We start from the raw sequence: 16,704 nt of genomic DNA, 5'->3' as shown, positions 1-16,704 counted from the left end.
AACATCTTTCATATTGTGTAAAATGCTTACTACTATAATTTGTTTTGTTCCCTGAAGACTTATGTTTTAAATTATACATTTTATTTTTAATAAAATCATTTATTACATTTAGCAAAGCACTGAGTAAAATTGCTGATAAAGGGAAAACAGTCCTAAGGAAGAAGTGAACATTACAAACTTTAGTTTGTAGTCTGATGTTTTTGTATTTTTGTTTAACTTTCAAATGAAAATAATGTTTGAATATAACTCCAAGTTTGCGATATGCTACATTAATACTACTTTAGTGATTAGAGTTTTACTTGTAATGTCCTACGTTTGAGTTAGAAAACTTAAAATTAACAGAAAATACTCAGTAGGGCTTTTTTATATAAAATGTTGTATATACAATGTACCTTTAAATTATAGTGTGATAATGATCTGGACAACTTTCCAAATTTCTTTAGTATACATTTGAACCTCTATAATTTGATTACCCTATAACAAACTGATCAACATATGGAGGTGGTCACCATAAGGAACTCGGCCTACCATACTGATATATGGGGTGCATGTCCAGTCTATGAAGATTAGGTCAACTTGAAGTGGTCAGTGTAGGGAGGTTCTACTATATTGTTTATGTGTGAATAGTATGTATTTATATATTTATTTTCTTCCTTTTTTTAAATTATTGTTTGGGATTCATTGAGGATACAAATAATTAGGTTACACTGATTGCATTGCTAGGTAGAGTCCCTCTAAAAATTGTGTTGTGCCATACACCATGACATTCTACCCACCTTCCTCCTCCCCTCTCCCCACTCCCTCATTCCCCTATCTGCCACCATGTATTAGGTCATCTACTGCCTTCATATTAGAATTGAGTACATTGGATTCTTGCTTCTTTGTTCTTATGATGCTTTACTGAGAAGAATTCATTCCACCTCAACCCAGATTAATACAAAAGATGTAAAGTCTCTATCCTTTTTAATGGCTGAGTAGTATTCCATGGTGTACATATACCACGGCTTGTTAATCCATTCCTGGATGGTGGGCATTTAGGTTGTTTCCACATTTGGGTGACTATAAATTGAGCTGTGATAAACAGTCTAGTGCAAGTGTTCTTATGGTGAAACGATTTTCTTTCTTCTGGGTAGATGCCAAGGCAATGTACAGATTCAGTGCAATCCCCATTAAAATACCAACGTCATACTTTGAAAGTTGGAAAAAATAAGTCTTCATTTGTATGGAACCAGAAAAACCCTTTTAGCCAAGGCAATTCTCAGTAATAATAAAAAAAGCCAGGGCATCACCCTATCAGACTTTAGGCTATAGTACAAGGCCATAGTGATCAAAACAGCATGGTATTGGCACAAAAATAGAGACAGACTTTTGGAACTGAATAGAAAATCATGAGATGTATTTCTATTTTTGAGACAGGGTCTCCTCTGTCACTTGGGCCAGAGTACAGTGGCATCATCATAGCTCACTTCAGCCTGCTTAAGCAATCCTTCTACCTCAGCCTCCTGAGTAGCTGGGACTAGAAGCACACACCACAGCTAATTTTTTCTGTCTTTTGTAGAGAGGTTTTGCTCTTATTTAGGCTGATCTTCAAATGCCTGCCACCAAACAAACCTCCTGCCTTAGCCTTCTAAAATGCTGGGACTACAGTTGTGAGCCATTGTACCTGGCCTGTGTTTTTAAAACACGTAAATATCTATGGGCCAAATCTTAAGAATTTGCAGCAATAAACTTTAAGAATGAGGGAGATACCCTTGCTTTTACATAGATTAAGCCAGAAAGTTGTGTTTACTCATTTGTTGGTTTTAGGTTCTTTTTTCTGCACTTATGATTTCTTCTTAGCATTAAGAATTGTTCAGGTAAAATATATTTGCCAAAATTTAGGCCCAACAATTAAGTTTTTAAATTGCCAGGAATATCAAAAGAGGTTTTAAAACATTTTGATGGTTTCAACAAGGGAGACTTGACTGAATATTTGGAGATTTTATAAGCACAGTTTTTTTCTGATTTGTCTTAATTAAAGAGGTTCAATAAGTGTCATTGTCCAAGTAATACTTTAAGGATCCTAGTTAGTTTACTCGTTTTTTTTGTGGACAAAAAAAAAAACTGATGACTAGTAGTATGATTCTACAGTGACATTGGAAATTATGAGGTTATTTGTATCTGGTTTGACTTAGTTCTGCTTATATTTCTGTTGAAACACTTGCCAAGTCTGATTTTAATGCAAAGCCTGTCCATTTCATGTGCCTATTTACCAATTGCATGATTTTGAGCAATAAATATTTCTTGATAACAGCATTATGTCTTATTTTTACCAATACTCATCTTTACTCCAAATACAAGCACAAATTAGTTTATATGCATTTTAGTGAAGAAACAAATCCCTCTATTCCAGTGTGTCAAACAGAAAAGTACGAGGTAAATAATTTATTTTACAGAAATGGAAACCTGCAGACTAAATGAACAAGAAATCACACTAATTTAGAAAACACCACTTTTATAGAATGTGTTTTTATTTAATACAGTTGATTTTCAAACTGTAGAATATATATATGAGAGTTCTCTTAGCCCTTGCATGAATGCTGGTCTGTGTTAATTGGGATTTTTGTGCTTTCCATGGTATATAATTTTATAATCCTTAGAAGAAGATCTTGGCCAAGTGCAGTGGCTCATGCCTATAATCTTAGCACTGTGGGAGGCTGAGGTGTGTGGATTGCTCCAGACCAGCCTGAGCAAGAGTGAGACAACTGCCATACTCCCCCACCCTGTCTCTACTAAAAACAGAAAAAAAACTAGAGGGTCTTTGGCTAGTGCCTGTAGTCTGAGCTACTTAGGAGGCTGAGAGGCATGGGGATTACTTTGCCCAGGAATTTGAGATTGCTATGAGCTATGATGTCACAGCACTCTATCCAGGGCAACAGAGTGAGACTCTGTCTCAAGAAAAAGAAAAAAGAGAGAAAAAGAAGTTCTGAAAATACAGAGATGAGAAATTACTTGAGCAACTACACATAGGTGAAGAATAGTATTTGCTAGTTGATGACAAGACATGAAAATGCAGGCTCCACAAGGGTTGTTTTACTATGAAAATAGGCACAAATGTTTGGCAAATATGTAATTGTCAATGGTATAGTCATACAGAATAAAAATGTAGAGAAAAACATACCCAATTTCTTTTACTTTTTCTCCTTTTCCCTCTATTTCTTTCCTTTCCATGCTTGCTCTGTATGCTTCCAAGGGTCCTCGTGTTGACATTATTTTATGTTGAAGGATTACTAACTAGAAATTACGTGATGTCCTGGCTTTATTTGTACTTTGTCTTGTGAGGTATGAGAGGAAATCAGGTGGGTTTAAAGTATCAATCCTTGCCTTAGTGATCCTTTTATATATGCCAACAGAGTATAAAAACCTGAATGATACAGGATTTGTTTTTTCCATGGGTGGATTGTATTGTTAGCTATGTACTGCTTCTCTGGGTGAATCCTAGCCTATTTAGTTTCTGATGAATGTAACCAGATAGATGATAGTGATAGTGAGCAAATGCTCCTTAAACACATCAGTTGGGTGTAGGCTTCTCTAGCATCTCTTGATTTGAGTATCCTTCAGGTACCATTACATTTTCTTAGACTCAGGTCTGAGGGGAAACAAAGTATACCATCATGCTAATTATGTTAAAAATGCTAATTGGCTAACCTCCATAACGAACCTTTAAAAGCACTACAAAGCTTGCATTATTATTGGGAAAACCAGTGATAGATGATTGGTAGGAGAGGAATAGGCAGAGGATATTTAAACGGAGTAGGCTGGCATAATAATTTAAAAACTAGGTCATTTTTTAAACTTATTTTATTTTACTTTTATTTCTTTGTTTTTAGGCTAGTCAAGTGAAGCAGTGGTAGTGGAGAAGGAACAAAGGAATCTGTCACTGGTTGTGATAATTAGTTATAAACATCACTTCACTGGGACCAGCCAATATTTTTTATTTTTTTGAGATAAAGTCTTGTTCTATTGTCCTTGGCATCATCGCTCACAGCAACCTCAAACTGTTAGGCTCAAGCAATCCTCCTGCCTGAGTAGAAGAGACTACAGGTGCCCGCCACAACACCTGACTTTTTTTTTTTTTTTTAAATAGAGCCGAGGTTTGGCTCTTTGTCAGGCTGGTCTGCAACTCCTGAGCTCAAGGAATCCACCCACCTTGGCCTCCCAGACTGTTAGGAGTACAGGATTACAGTAAGCCACCACACCAGGCCTATGTTGTTCTTTTTACATCTTGGTTTTACTACTTGGTTTCAGGTTATTTTGATCTGATTATTTAACTCTGTGGATTTCTCTCTCTCTCTTTTTTTTGTGGTAAAATATCTTCGGTCTATTACGTACAGACTATATTCAAACAAACTACACATTACAAAAACACCTGGTTCTGGCTTTTCCATAAGACCCTAGAAGAATATAAATTAGAACCTCTGAGAGAGTTCCTTCCACAGAGGGGAGAGTGTGTGAGTGTGTGTGTGTGATAGAGAGAAAGACAGACAGACCTGATTCCATGGGATTTGGCCAATGCTTCTGAAGCACCCTTCCCTGCTTTAAACCCTGGCTCCAACTTCACTGGCCCAGGAGAAGGCTCTGCATGGGGCAGGTATAATATAAACCAGTCACTCAACCTCCATTCTTATCCTTTTGCAAGGAATTGATGAAGGCTTGCCACTCCACTGGATAAAAATGTTTATAGATGTTGATCTTATTCCAAATCTGTTTGGGGGTATCTTGATAGTAATTCTTCTCTTCTTGGGCCATGGCCTTTTAGTCCTCACCATGGTTTTCCACCATGAAGCGCACATAGTCAGTGAGATCCTGAAATAGGATATTTCTTTTCTTTTCTGGAAGCTGGCTTCTGCCTCTAGGTCATTCAGCACATAGGGCTTCTGCACAAGCTCCTTAGGTCTCTCCTCTACGTCCATTTCCACGGCCTTCATCTTTCTCTTATGTAAGGGTAATGCCTTGTTGGGGTCCATAGCCAACCCCAGGTTGTGCCGCACCAATTTAGCATGGTCCTAGGCATGTCAGATGTGCGAGTACCTGGTCTGTCGCATTGCCTTCCGTCAAGCATTCCGGTTCAGACACTTTCAGTTGACATTGTTACTGAACTTCTGCCTCTGGGTCTTGCCCTTGACCTTAGGCATTGCGCAGACCACAGTAGTGGCAGCTGACACACACCGCCTCTCACACTTAAAACCTTGTGCAATTAACTCTCTGTGCATCTCTCTTACTCAAAATATGCAGAGATTACTTATGATCCTAACTTCCTTATAGGGCTATATATATTAAAATGAATTAGTTTGAGTTAGTAGATCTTAAAGTACTTTCAGAGAGTTGTAAGCATTATGCACATGCAGGAGGAGATTCATAGGCATTACTCTAGAATAACTGAAAATGACCTTGAGAAAATAATACCAATTTGTAGACTAAACAAAGAATTCTGTGGCCATTTTCTTGGCATAGAAGGAGCTAGTCTGACCAAATTATTATACAGGCAGGACGTGAACAGGTGCCATTGTGCTCAGCTATTTTCCCTTTTATGAAAGCCTTGAGTTGAATGTTTCTCTGGGCAGCTAATCCTTGGCACCACTGCTTTGCTCCAATATTGGCATCTGGCACTAGATTGATTAAACTGAGTCTGAGGTTTGCTCTTTTCAGAATGTGCTCTCTAGGCAGCTTCTGTGTGGCTCTGACATGACCACATGCTGCTGCTCCTTTTTCTGCCTTCTAGCACTCCACATGAAGCTAAGACATTCTGACACCTGCCATTTGGAACCTTTATTTGCTGAAAAATGTCAAGATTTTTCAGACAAATTGAAGACAGATAGAACTGATCATTCTTCCCTTTCCCAGGAATAGGCTGAGGGCATTTGTTCATAGATGGATGGATGCATTGCTAACTTGATATAGTTCAGTTACTTTTGAGAGTGCATATGAGTTTTGGGTAGAAAATACAGTTATGTATATATGTTCTTATTTTTCCTTTGCACCTGTTTAGTGTGATATTAATTTGCTGTTTGTATAAGTGAAGATTTTAGTGACTATGTTCTGGATTTCACTGGATATTTATGATTGTTGAGGGGACTGTTCTTATCCTTTCTCCTCATTTTTATTAAAAACCTCACTAGGAAATGGCAGATATTTGAGGATGGGCTTTGGTTATGATAATATGCTGTACAGATACTCATACTGATGATTGTAAACTCTGAAATTGCCAGGACTAAGACCTTCTGTTTGAGATTTTTGCTGCCTCCTCTTCCCTTCCCCCCCTTGGTCTATCTTAATGTTCTAAGTTGAGAGGATTGCTTGTTAGATAAAGTACAGAAGAAGAGCTTACTTGATAACTTTATTCCTCCTAGTAACTAATTGAGGAATCTACTTTATTGAGGAAGAAAGTTAAACTCTGGAATAAAGTGATGGCTTGAAAAAACTAGTATTATTTTGCTTATTCTTACCTTTCAACTTTAAGGATAAATTATAATTTGCTGCATTTGAATAAACCTTTTCCTTTATTTCTTGTATTTTGTTCTTTATCTTGAATCTCAAGTCTGATGATGTCACAGATTTGGCATAATTTAGGAAAGAAGTTCCAGTGACCCTAGTCTTTTTGAATTGCAAAAAAACATAATGTGTGAGAAGATTCCCTAAAAGTTACTTTGTTGAGAGTAAGACCAGGTTGAGATACCATGGCTCAGATGTAGAACTATTTTCTTTGGCATCTCTGGAAAGCTGCTTCTCAGGTGGCAGAGTAGAAAAGGGAGGACTGAATAATAGCCAACAGGCTTGTTCTTTGTAATGTAATTTATGAAGACTAGTGGAATGTAAAATCCATCTTTAGCAATTAAAAGGCAATGAGGACTAATGTTTTTAAAGTTAGCAACAGGATCCAGAACATAAAATATTTGAAAGTATTTTATGGTAGAAACTTGGTAATTTTTCAGCAAACTAAGCTTCTTGCTTAGGGTGTTAGGTTGGCTTGAATTACACAAAGAAGAATTCTTGTTGCAAATTTAAACTTTCTCCGCTTTTACCTGGATTCTTCATATTGTAACAGTTTTCTTTATAGATTCACAGAATATGGGTCTTAGTTTATGGGTGTAGAAATAGCATTAATATAAGCATCTTTATCTTAAGTTTCGCACATAGGTAATCACCGAGGAATAGACATGCATTATATTTTTAGTTTCACCTTGGAAATGAACAATCTTAATATCGCTTTTACCTGTTTTCAAACAGTTAAGTTTGTGAACTTACCCTAGAAAAAGTGCTGCATACCTCCTGCTGAATATCACTACAGTTGCCTTTGAAGTACTCCCCTTGGGAGGCCATGCACCGATGCCAGCACCTATTCCACCCTTCAAAGCAATTTTGGAACTTTTTCTGGAATGGCCATCAGAGCTGTCATCATATTACCCCTGATGTCCTGAATTTTATCAAAATATCTTCCTTTCAATATTTCTTTTATCTTCATATAGAGAAATAAGTCTTTGGGGTTCTAATGTTTATTGGCTAGAAACTCCCTCACAGACAGTGCGGTGTGAGCTGGTGCATTGTTGTTATGGAAGAGCCATGAGTTGTTGATGAAAAGTTTCAGTTAGGATTTTCCTGTTTCTTTTTTTTTTTTTTTGGTAGAGACAGAGTCTTACTTTATGGCCCTCTGTAGAGTGTGGTGGCCTCACACAGCTCACAGCAACCTCCAACTCCTGGGCTTACGCGATTCTCTTGCCTCAGCCTCCCGAGCACCTGGGGCTACAGGCGCCCGCCACAACGCCCGGCTATTTTTGTTTTGTTGCAGTTTGGCCAGGGCTGGGTTTGAACCCGCCACCCTCGGCAAATGGGGCCGGTGCCCTACTCACTGAGCCACAGGCGCTGCCCCTGTTTCTTTTTTTTTAGAGACAGAGTCTCACTTTGTCACCTGGGTAGAGTGCAGTAGTGACACAGCTCATAGCAACCTCCAGCTTTTGGGCTTAGGTGATTCTCTTGCCTCAGCCTCCCAAGTAACGTCCGCCACAATGCCCAGCTATTTTTTTTTGCAGTTTGGCCGGGGCTGGGTTTGACCCCACCACCCTCGGTATATGGGGCTGGTGCCCTATTCACTGAGCCACAGGTGCCGCCCAGGGTTTTCCTGTTTCTCTATTAATGTTTACTTGGTCTGCTGTGCTTCTCACAGTCAGCCAAAGATTTTGACACACAATTCAACAAATATTTGCAATATTTTTGTCAGTTCTACTTGTTACTAGCTGTCTTGACCTCTCTTCATCAGTGACTCTTGTCTCCCTTCAGAAAAACATTTATTTATTTTTATTTTTTATTTTTTTTGAGACAGAGTTTCATTATGTCACCCTTGGTAGAGTGCCATGGCGTCACAGCTCACAGCAACCTCAAGCTCTTGGGCTAAAGTAATTCTCTTGCTTCAGCCTCCCATGTAACTGGGCCTACAGGTGCCTGCCGCAACACCGGCTATTTTTTCTTTTTGTTGTCATCATAGTTGTTTGGTAGGCCTGGGCCAGGTTCGAACCCATCAGCCCCAGTGTTATGTGGCTGGCACCCTAACCACTTAGCTTCAGGCGCCAAGCCCAGAAAAACATTTGATCTATTTGTATACTGCTGTTTTCTTCCTGGCATTATCACCATAAACTTCAACTAATGTGTCCCCGATTTCACTTCACTCTTGCCAAATTTAACAAGAAATTTATGTATGTTTGTTCATTGCTCTAATTTAAGTTCCAACATGCACATGATAGAACACAAAAACACAACAATAATGAATGCCATTCAGCAAGAAACTGTTACACATTGACATGAACACAGCTGTAAGACACTGATATACCACGGTTATGAAAGTTATGAAACCATTCTAAGCTGTTTGTACCGTACTGCCAACATAAGGACACAGTGGCAACTTTGTGAACGCAATTGTCAGACCTCTTATGTTTCATTCAGTTGTACCTTGTTGTACCTTATGGTATTAGATAAGATTTGAACTTTAGCTGCCATCTTTGGTTCTTCTTCTTTTCAACAAAGAAGGGGCCATATTGCTATGTGAATTATTTAAAAAGGTCTCTGAGGTGAAGATGATTAATATGATTGTACAAAAATGCCAATATAAACTAAGTATATTTTTTTAGGTAATGTGTTCTTTCTCTGTAATCTTTACCATGGTGTCCATTTATCTTTCTTCCTATTAATGTGAGTAGTGGACACATATTTCTAACATCTCTAAAAAGCATGGTGTCAAAAGCCATAAGACTAGACAGTGAAAACACTTGCCTTAGAAGTCCATGTTCTTTAGTGCCAGTGTTCTATCCATAGTTCCCAGGCCTTAGCTCAGGGCTATTTATAGCTGAAATAAATGAAAATAAATGTATTCATTTCATAACATAATAAAGTCAGTTGTAAATTATATTTCCCTTCATAAAAATGATAAATGTGTTTAATAATAGTTATGATAGGCTTTGCTAGAACAAAATAGAGTGCAAACAAATATTATGACGTTTAGGTACAGCTTATGCAGATAGGGAACTAATAAGCTTTCATATTTTTCAAGGGCTTGATATTTCTTTTGAGTTGTTGAGGCTTTAGGACAGTGTTGTCAAAGCATAGTCACAGATTTCATCAAAATTAGAATCTTCTTGTATTTCCAATGGGATTCATTCCAAGAATGCAAGGATGGTTCAGCATAAGCAATTTAATAAAGGTGATATATCACATCAATGTAATCAAGGACAAAGACCATATGATCATTTCAACAGATGCTGAAAAGGCATTTGATAAAATTCATTACCCTTTCATGATTAAAAGTCAACAAATTGAGTATGGAGGCAATAAACCTCAACAAGATAAAGGGCATAGGTGACAAACACCTAATATTGTACTGAATGTAAAAAAAATTGAAAGCCTTTTCAGTAAGATCTGGAACAAGACAGATCCTTTTATTCTACATAGTATTGAAAGTTATATTGTCACCTGGTTTTAAATACCCTAAATATAAAGACAGACGTCTAGCCAGAGCAATTAGAGGAGAGAAAGAAATAAAGGGTATTGAAATCAGAAAGGAAGAAGTCTAGCTGTCCTGTTTGTAGAAGATTTAAATATGATGTGTCTGTCAGTCTGTCTCTCCCTCTCTTTTTTAAAGAGACTGGGCCTAGCTCTACTTCTTATCCTGGAAAGAGGGCAGTGACACCATCATAGCTCACTCTGACCTTGAATTCTTAGTCTCTAGCAATCCTCCCATGGCAGCCTCCCAAAGTGCTAAGATTATAGGCATGAGCCACTGTGCCTGGCTTATGTGATCTTATATTTAGAAAAATCTAAAAACTCTACCAAAAAACTCCTAGAATAGATAAAAAAAAAAAATTTAGAAAAGTTGCAGGATAGAAAATCAACATATAAAAATTAGTAGTGTTTATGTAAGTTAACAGCAGTGAATCTGGAAAGGAAATCAAGAAATCTTTTTTTAGGTATAAAAAAATAAAATACTTAAGAATAAATTAAACCAAATGAAAGATCTCTACAAGAAAAATCGTAAGACACTGGTGAAAGGAAGTGAGGAGGACACAAAAAATTGAAATATAGCTCATGCTTTTGGTATGGAAGAATTAATATTGCTAAAATGTCTGTACTACTAAAAATGGTCTATGGATTTAATGCATTGCCTATCAGTACACAATGACATTCTTCACAGAAATAAAGAATGATCTTAAAATTTGTATGGACCCTGAATAGCTAAAGTAATCCTAAGCAAAAAGGACAAAGCCAGAGGCACCTTACAACCTGATTTCAAATTATACTGTAGAGGCATGGTAACTAAAACAATATGGTTCTGTTATAAAAACAGACAAATGGAATAAAATAGAGAACCCAGAAGCAAATCCATGTTCTTAATAGCCAACTCATTTTTGACAAAATTGTTAAGAACATAACCTTGGTAGGGTGGGAGGAGTACAGTCTCTTTAATAAATGGAGTGGAGAAAACTGGGTATCTATATGCAGAAGAAGGAAACTATATCCCTATTTTTTTTTTACCATATGCAAAAATCAACTCAGAGTGGATCAAATACTTAACTGTGAGACCTGGAACTATGAAATTACTAAAAGAAAACATTGGAAAATGCTGTAGGTCATTGGTCTGGAAGAAGGTTTTTGTGGGCAAAGCCTTAAAAGCACAGGGTACCAAAGCAAAAATAGACAAGTGGGATTACATCAGCTAAAAATTTTCTGTACAGCAAAGGAAAAAAAAATCAATAAAGTGAAGAGACAGCTTACAGAATGGGAGAAAATATTCACAAACTATCCATCCAACAAGGGGTGAATAGTTATAAGGATTATCTAAGAACTCAACTCAATAGCAAAAAAGCCAAATAATTTGATGAACAAATGGGCAAAAAACCTGAACAGACTTTTTTTCCAAAAGAAGACATACAAATGGCCAAGAAGTATATGAAGGAATGTTCAGCATCACTCATCATCAGGGAAATGCAAATTAAAACCACAGTGAGATATAATTTTAACCGCAGTTAGAAGGCTGTTATCAAAAAGATAAAAAATAACAAATGCTGGCAAGGATACCAAGGGAAAACTCGTACTTCATTGGTGGGAATGTAAAGTAGTATATAGCTATTATGGAAAGCAGTGTGGAGGTTTCTCAGAAAACTACAAATAGAACTACCATATGACTCAGCAGTCCCACTGTTGGGTATATATCCAAAAGAAAGGAAATCAGTAAATTGAGATACTTACTGCATGTAAATATCTGCACTCCCATGTTCATTGGGACATATTTACAGTATCAAAGATATAGAATGGATCCACCTAATTGTCTGCCCACCAGTGAATAGATAAAGAAAATGTGTGTGTGTGTGTATAGATGTTATCTATAAAAATCAATGAAATTTTGTTATTTGCAGCAACATGGATGGAACTAGAAATAAGTGTGTTAAGTGAAATAAGCCGGGTGCAGAAAATCAAATATCCTGTGTTCTCACTCACATGTAAGAACTAAAAAAGTGGATCTCATAGAGATAGTAGAAGGGTGGTTACCAAGTTGGAGGAAGGATGAAGAGAAGTTGGTTAAGAAGTACGAAACTACAGTTAGATAGAAGGAATAACTTCTAATATTCAATAGTATAGTAGGGAAATTGTAGTTAATAATTTATTGTATATTTCAAAATAGCTAGAAGAGAAAAATTTTGTTTATCTATTTGCCAGTTGATGGCCTTTTTGGTTGTTCCAGTGTTCCCCACACAAAGAAAAGATAAATGTTCAAGGTGATGGATATCCCAATTATCTTGATTTGTTTGTTCCATGTTGTATATAGGTGTTAAAATATTACAGGTACCCCCAAAATATGTAGAACAATTATATATGAATAAATTAAACAAAAATAAAATGAGCACACATTCAAACTTTTGTATTTCAAAAGACCATTAAGAGAATGAAAAGTCAAGCCAAAAATTGGGACAAAATAATTGCAAATTGTGTATCTGGCAAAGGATTTGTGTTTAGAATACGTAAAGAACACTTATAACTCTACATACCAATTAAAAATGGGCAAACAATTAGGATAGATAATTTCACTAAGGAAAATCTATATCTATTCTAGGAACAACCAGTAAATACATTGAGTAAGTGTATAGCATCATAAGTGATCAAAAAACTGTAAATTTAATTACAGGTAGGTACCACTTCATAACTACTCGAATAGTTGTAATCAAAAGGGTGGACAGATAACAAGTATTGTTAAGGATATGAACAAACTAGAGCCTTATTCATTGCATTTTAAATAATTGCTTAAAAAATTAAACTTAAATTTGCAACCCAAATTTGCAAATGGTAATTTGTAAATTTGCAATTACCACTGCTGAGAATCTACTGCCTGAGAGAAGTAAAACATATGTCCACATAAAGACTTGCATGTGAATGTTTATAGCAGCACTATTCATAATACCATACTACTGGAGCAACTCAGAAGGCCATCAGCTGGTGAATGGATAAACAAAATGTGGCACATCCATAACCATGGAACACTATCCAGCAATAATAAGAAGGAAGTATTTATACAGTAAATCTCAAAAACATTATGCTAAGTGAAGAAGCCAGACACAAAGGATCATATAATTCTTTTTATATGAAATACTCAGAAAAGGTGAATTTAGACAGAAAGTAGATTACTGGATACCTGGGCTGGAACTGTGGTTAAGGAGGAATGACTGCAAATTGGTATAAAGGATCTTTTTGAGATAGAAATATTCTGAAATTGAATGTTGATCATAGTTGTACAGTATTTGATAAAAGTCATTGAATTAGACCTTCAGGTAGATGAATTTTATGAAATGTAAATTATACCTTAACAAAACCTTAAAACTAAAATGTGGTCTCAGGACCAGTAGTATCAGCACCACCAATGAATTTGCTAGAAATGCAAATTCTCAGCTCCAGTGAAACAGAAGCACTGGGTGCGGGTCCCCAGCAATCTGTGTTTTAACAAATATTCCAGCTGATTTGGATACAGGCTCAAGTTTGAGAATTACTGTTCTAGAATCAAGAATAGTTAAATGGAGATGTGGGTAGTTGTTGGTACAGTTTGTGTACATTCAATCTACCCTGTTCCTGTAATTGCAGGAAAGGTTTGAATTAAGGGCTGATCTAGTAGAGTTAAAGGAAGTTACAGGGCAATGGGAATAAAAATAAACAGACCTTTCATGTTCTTGATACATCCCCATGAGAAGCTTTATGATTGTGTTGTTTGTATACCACATATGTTAGTGTTCTTTTTTGGCTTGCTTTTATTTAATGAACAAAGCATAAACAGGTTCATTTGCCATAACGACAGTGGAAGTTTAGATCCTTGAAAGGAATTATTTCTCCTAAATATTTACACAGTATAATATAGCAGAGCCAGAAATTTGCAGCAATCCCCAAAAAGTAAAGATTTGACTATAGATAAAGAAGTAAATGGAGCAGCTGGTTGAACTGAACAACTCATTCTCCCGTTATCTGTTCAGGGTACTTTAAAAAACATGATTAGAAAAGTGGTTGATCTAGGAGTGGTCTTATACATAGCATTTGCTTTCAGAAATTTCTTTTTAGTATTAGCTGGGCCGAAATAAATTCTAAAGGTTTAGGCTGCTCCAGAATAGAGCTTGGAGTTCCAAACTGGAGGCTGCTGGTTGGTGAGTATTTTAGTTGAAATTTGTAGATATCATCTTCTTTGACTGGGAGCAAGGGTGATGACTTCCGCTGATGTATGAGTTCACTTCAGAGGAAAGTAAAGGTTGTAGGAGAAAGGATAAAACGGTTGTAAGAGAGGTAGAAATGGCATGTAAACTAATGAATATATGTCATATCCTAGCAAAGCTCACTGAGATCACTAATACTACAATTTAGAAGACTATTAAGGAATGTAGCACAAACCATTCTTATTTCCAAAACTTTATTCAGCTGAGGTAAAGAACTAGGTTATTTGTTGCTAACAAATTACATCTCTGCTTCTCTCTTTTTAATTATTATTACTTTTTTACTTCTCAGTGTCTCTTTTACTTTGTTTCTCTTCTGTTTGGAGTTTTATTTGTTATTTTAAAAATCTTTTAATATTTAGCATTTATATTATTGGGGACATATTAGCAAAATATTAGAATGTTGTGTCCTCTAAGTTGGTCATTCAATTCTTTCATTATTGGATGGATGACATAAGAGTAGAATAACTTGCAATAAATTGTATTCTTAAAAAAAAAAAACTTATGACATAGCAATCTAGATTTCTTATATTTATTGCAGACAAACTCCCAAAGATGTATTTAAGCTAAAAAAATATAGGAGTGGTAGAAAAAGAAAAGTAAATGAAGCAAACTTCACTTTTGGCAAAAAAAAAAAAAAAATAATAATAATAGTTCTCTGTGTAACTCTTAGATATATATATCTGAACAGAATTGCAGTTGAAAAAGAATAAATAACTACAATAATCTATTATGTGTAAATGAAAACTGATTACATAAGAATTGATAGTTTTGGCGTTACCCATAAAAATCAAGGGAAATAACTTTTGGCTGTGTTGGGAGGGTAACAGGTTCATTGATAGACCATGTTTTTTTTTATGTCAACACACCTCAAAATGTTGACCAAAGAATATTTGACTTACAAAATCAGAATAGTGTTTGTCCCCTGCCCTCTTAGGTTTTGTATTAATATCTTGTTAGTAATGAACGTGGAATGTTTGTAGTCCTGCTGCAAACAACAGTTTTTGCCACAGTTAGTGTTCCTGTTTTTGAGCCTGCTGCTTCTTGTCCCAGAATCAACTGCATCCTTGCCCTTTGCCTAGCCCAGCACCACTTATGCACAAGGCCTTGCTGTTGGTGGCCTTTTTATTCTTGAGTTCCACATGATATCATGCAGTAATTGTAACAAATTTGTCTTGCTCTCAGGTATAGGTAAAGGAAAAAGAAATGAAAGATTTTTAAAAAGGAAAACAGAAGACAACGAAGGGAAGGGAGAGAATAAAAATGATCTCTACTGAGGAAGGGAGTGGAGAATGACAGTTCTGCTCATGCCAGTCTTAGTCAGAGATTGCTTTTACTTACGTAGTAGGACTGAGCATAGAAAACAAGCTTTCCATCTTCTTCCTTCACTTTATTGATTTGCGCTCCCTGTGATGGCATTTGAAGGTATCATTGATTTTTGTTACAGCAGTAAAAGGAATTCAAATGTAACATTTTGATTCATTGTGGCACATTGTAGCAGCTCAGCATCATTGTGAATATAAGCCAGTGTTGCTGAGTAGCTAAATCAGATTCTTGGGTTAAATATTATTGTTTATGGCATAGAAAGATAGGTAGCTCATGGATTAAGCAACCCAAACTTCAGATTAAAGTTCTGCTTGGTAGTTCCTAATTCAGGTCTGTTCTTTTTAGGTTTCTTTGTAAAATACATATTTCTAATATTGTATGGGGCACTGAAAAGCAGCCAAGGGAATTCTATTCTGTTGATAACACTGCTATGTGGGTAAGATGTGACAGGATGTTCGTCTGGGATTATACTTAGGTCCTCTGGTTGGTAAACTTTTCATGTTTTCCCAGGCTAGTTATGGATTTTTTGTGTGATAATTGTGCCACTGCTAGACTTGTTCTCTTTGGAAAATGCTCGTCTTTTTTGAAGATAATTTAGCCATTTTTTTTTTTTTTTAAACTGGTAATTGTTTCTAACTAGTCTTCCACCAGATGGGGCTAGTGTTATATATCTGAAGCTAAACTCCTTGGAAATAATGAGGTTGTGTATTTTCTTATTCTGTTTCCTGTCTTTATTTCTGCTTCACCACGTTTTGCCTTAGTGTATTTTTCCTATACACTACTTTCCTGGTATATTTCTGCATCACCTCTCATCTTTTGTGGATAGTAAGCTGATTGTGTCTTGGTGATCATGAAGGATAAATGGGAGATGGATTCAGGACTTCACATATAAAGACAAAGTAAAATTTAAAGATAAATAATATATACTTATAAAATTTTTCATCATTCATATGCTATTCTTTTGCCTGTATATAAAAAATGAGAACTTATTCCTTTTTTTGCTTAGCTGTTATTCTTTTATGTTATCATGACAATATCGTAAAATGTTACAGTGATCTTCTGTGTGTACCAAAAATGATACGTTTACCCAAATTTAAGTTGAGAATAACTTAAC

The 16,704-nt window shown here is 36.1% G+C and overlaps 1 protein-coding gene and 1 pseudogene across 7 annotated transcripts in view; one reads left to right on the top strand and one right to left on the bottom strand.

The window, feature by feature from the left end:
* SRBD1 (S1 RNA binding domain 1) overlaps positions 1-16,704 on the top strand; it is a 291,329-nt gene that overhangs the window by 143,048 nt on the left and 131,577 nt on the right. The window lies entirely within an intron of this gene.
* Positions 4,642-5,174, bottom strand: LOC128584659 (nucleolar protein 16-like; annotated as a pseudogene).

This window comes from Nycticebus coucang, chromosome 4, assembly GCF_027406575.1.
Source record: "Nycticebus coucang isolate mNycCou1 chromosome 4, mNycCou1.pri, whole genome shotgun sequence".
In the NCBI taxonomy this organism is placed as follows: domain Eukaryota; kingdom Metazoa; phylum Chordata; class Mammalia; order Primates; family Lorisidae; genus Nycticebus; species Nycticebus coucang.
The sequence above is the reverse complement of the archived record's forward strand: the minus strand, read 5'-3'. Positions and strand labels throughout refer to the sequence as shown.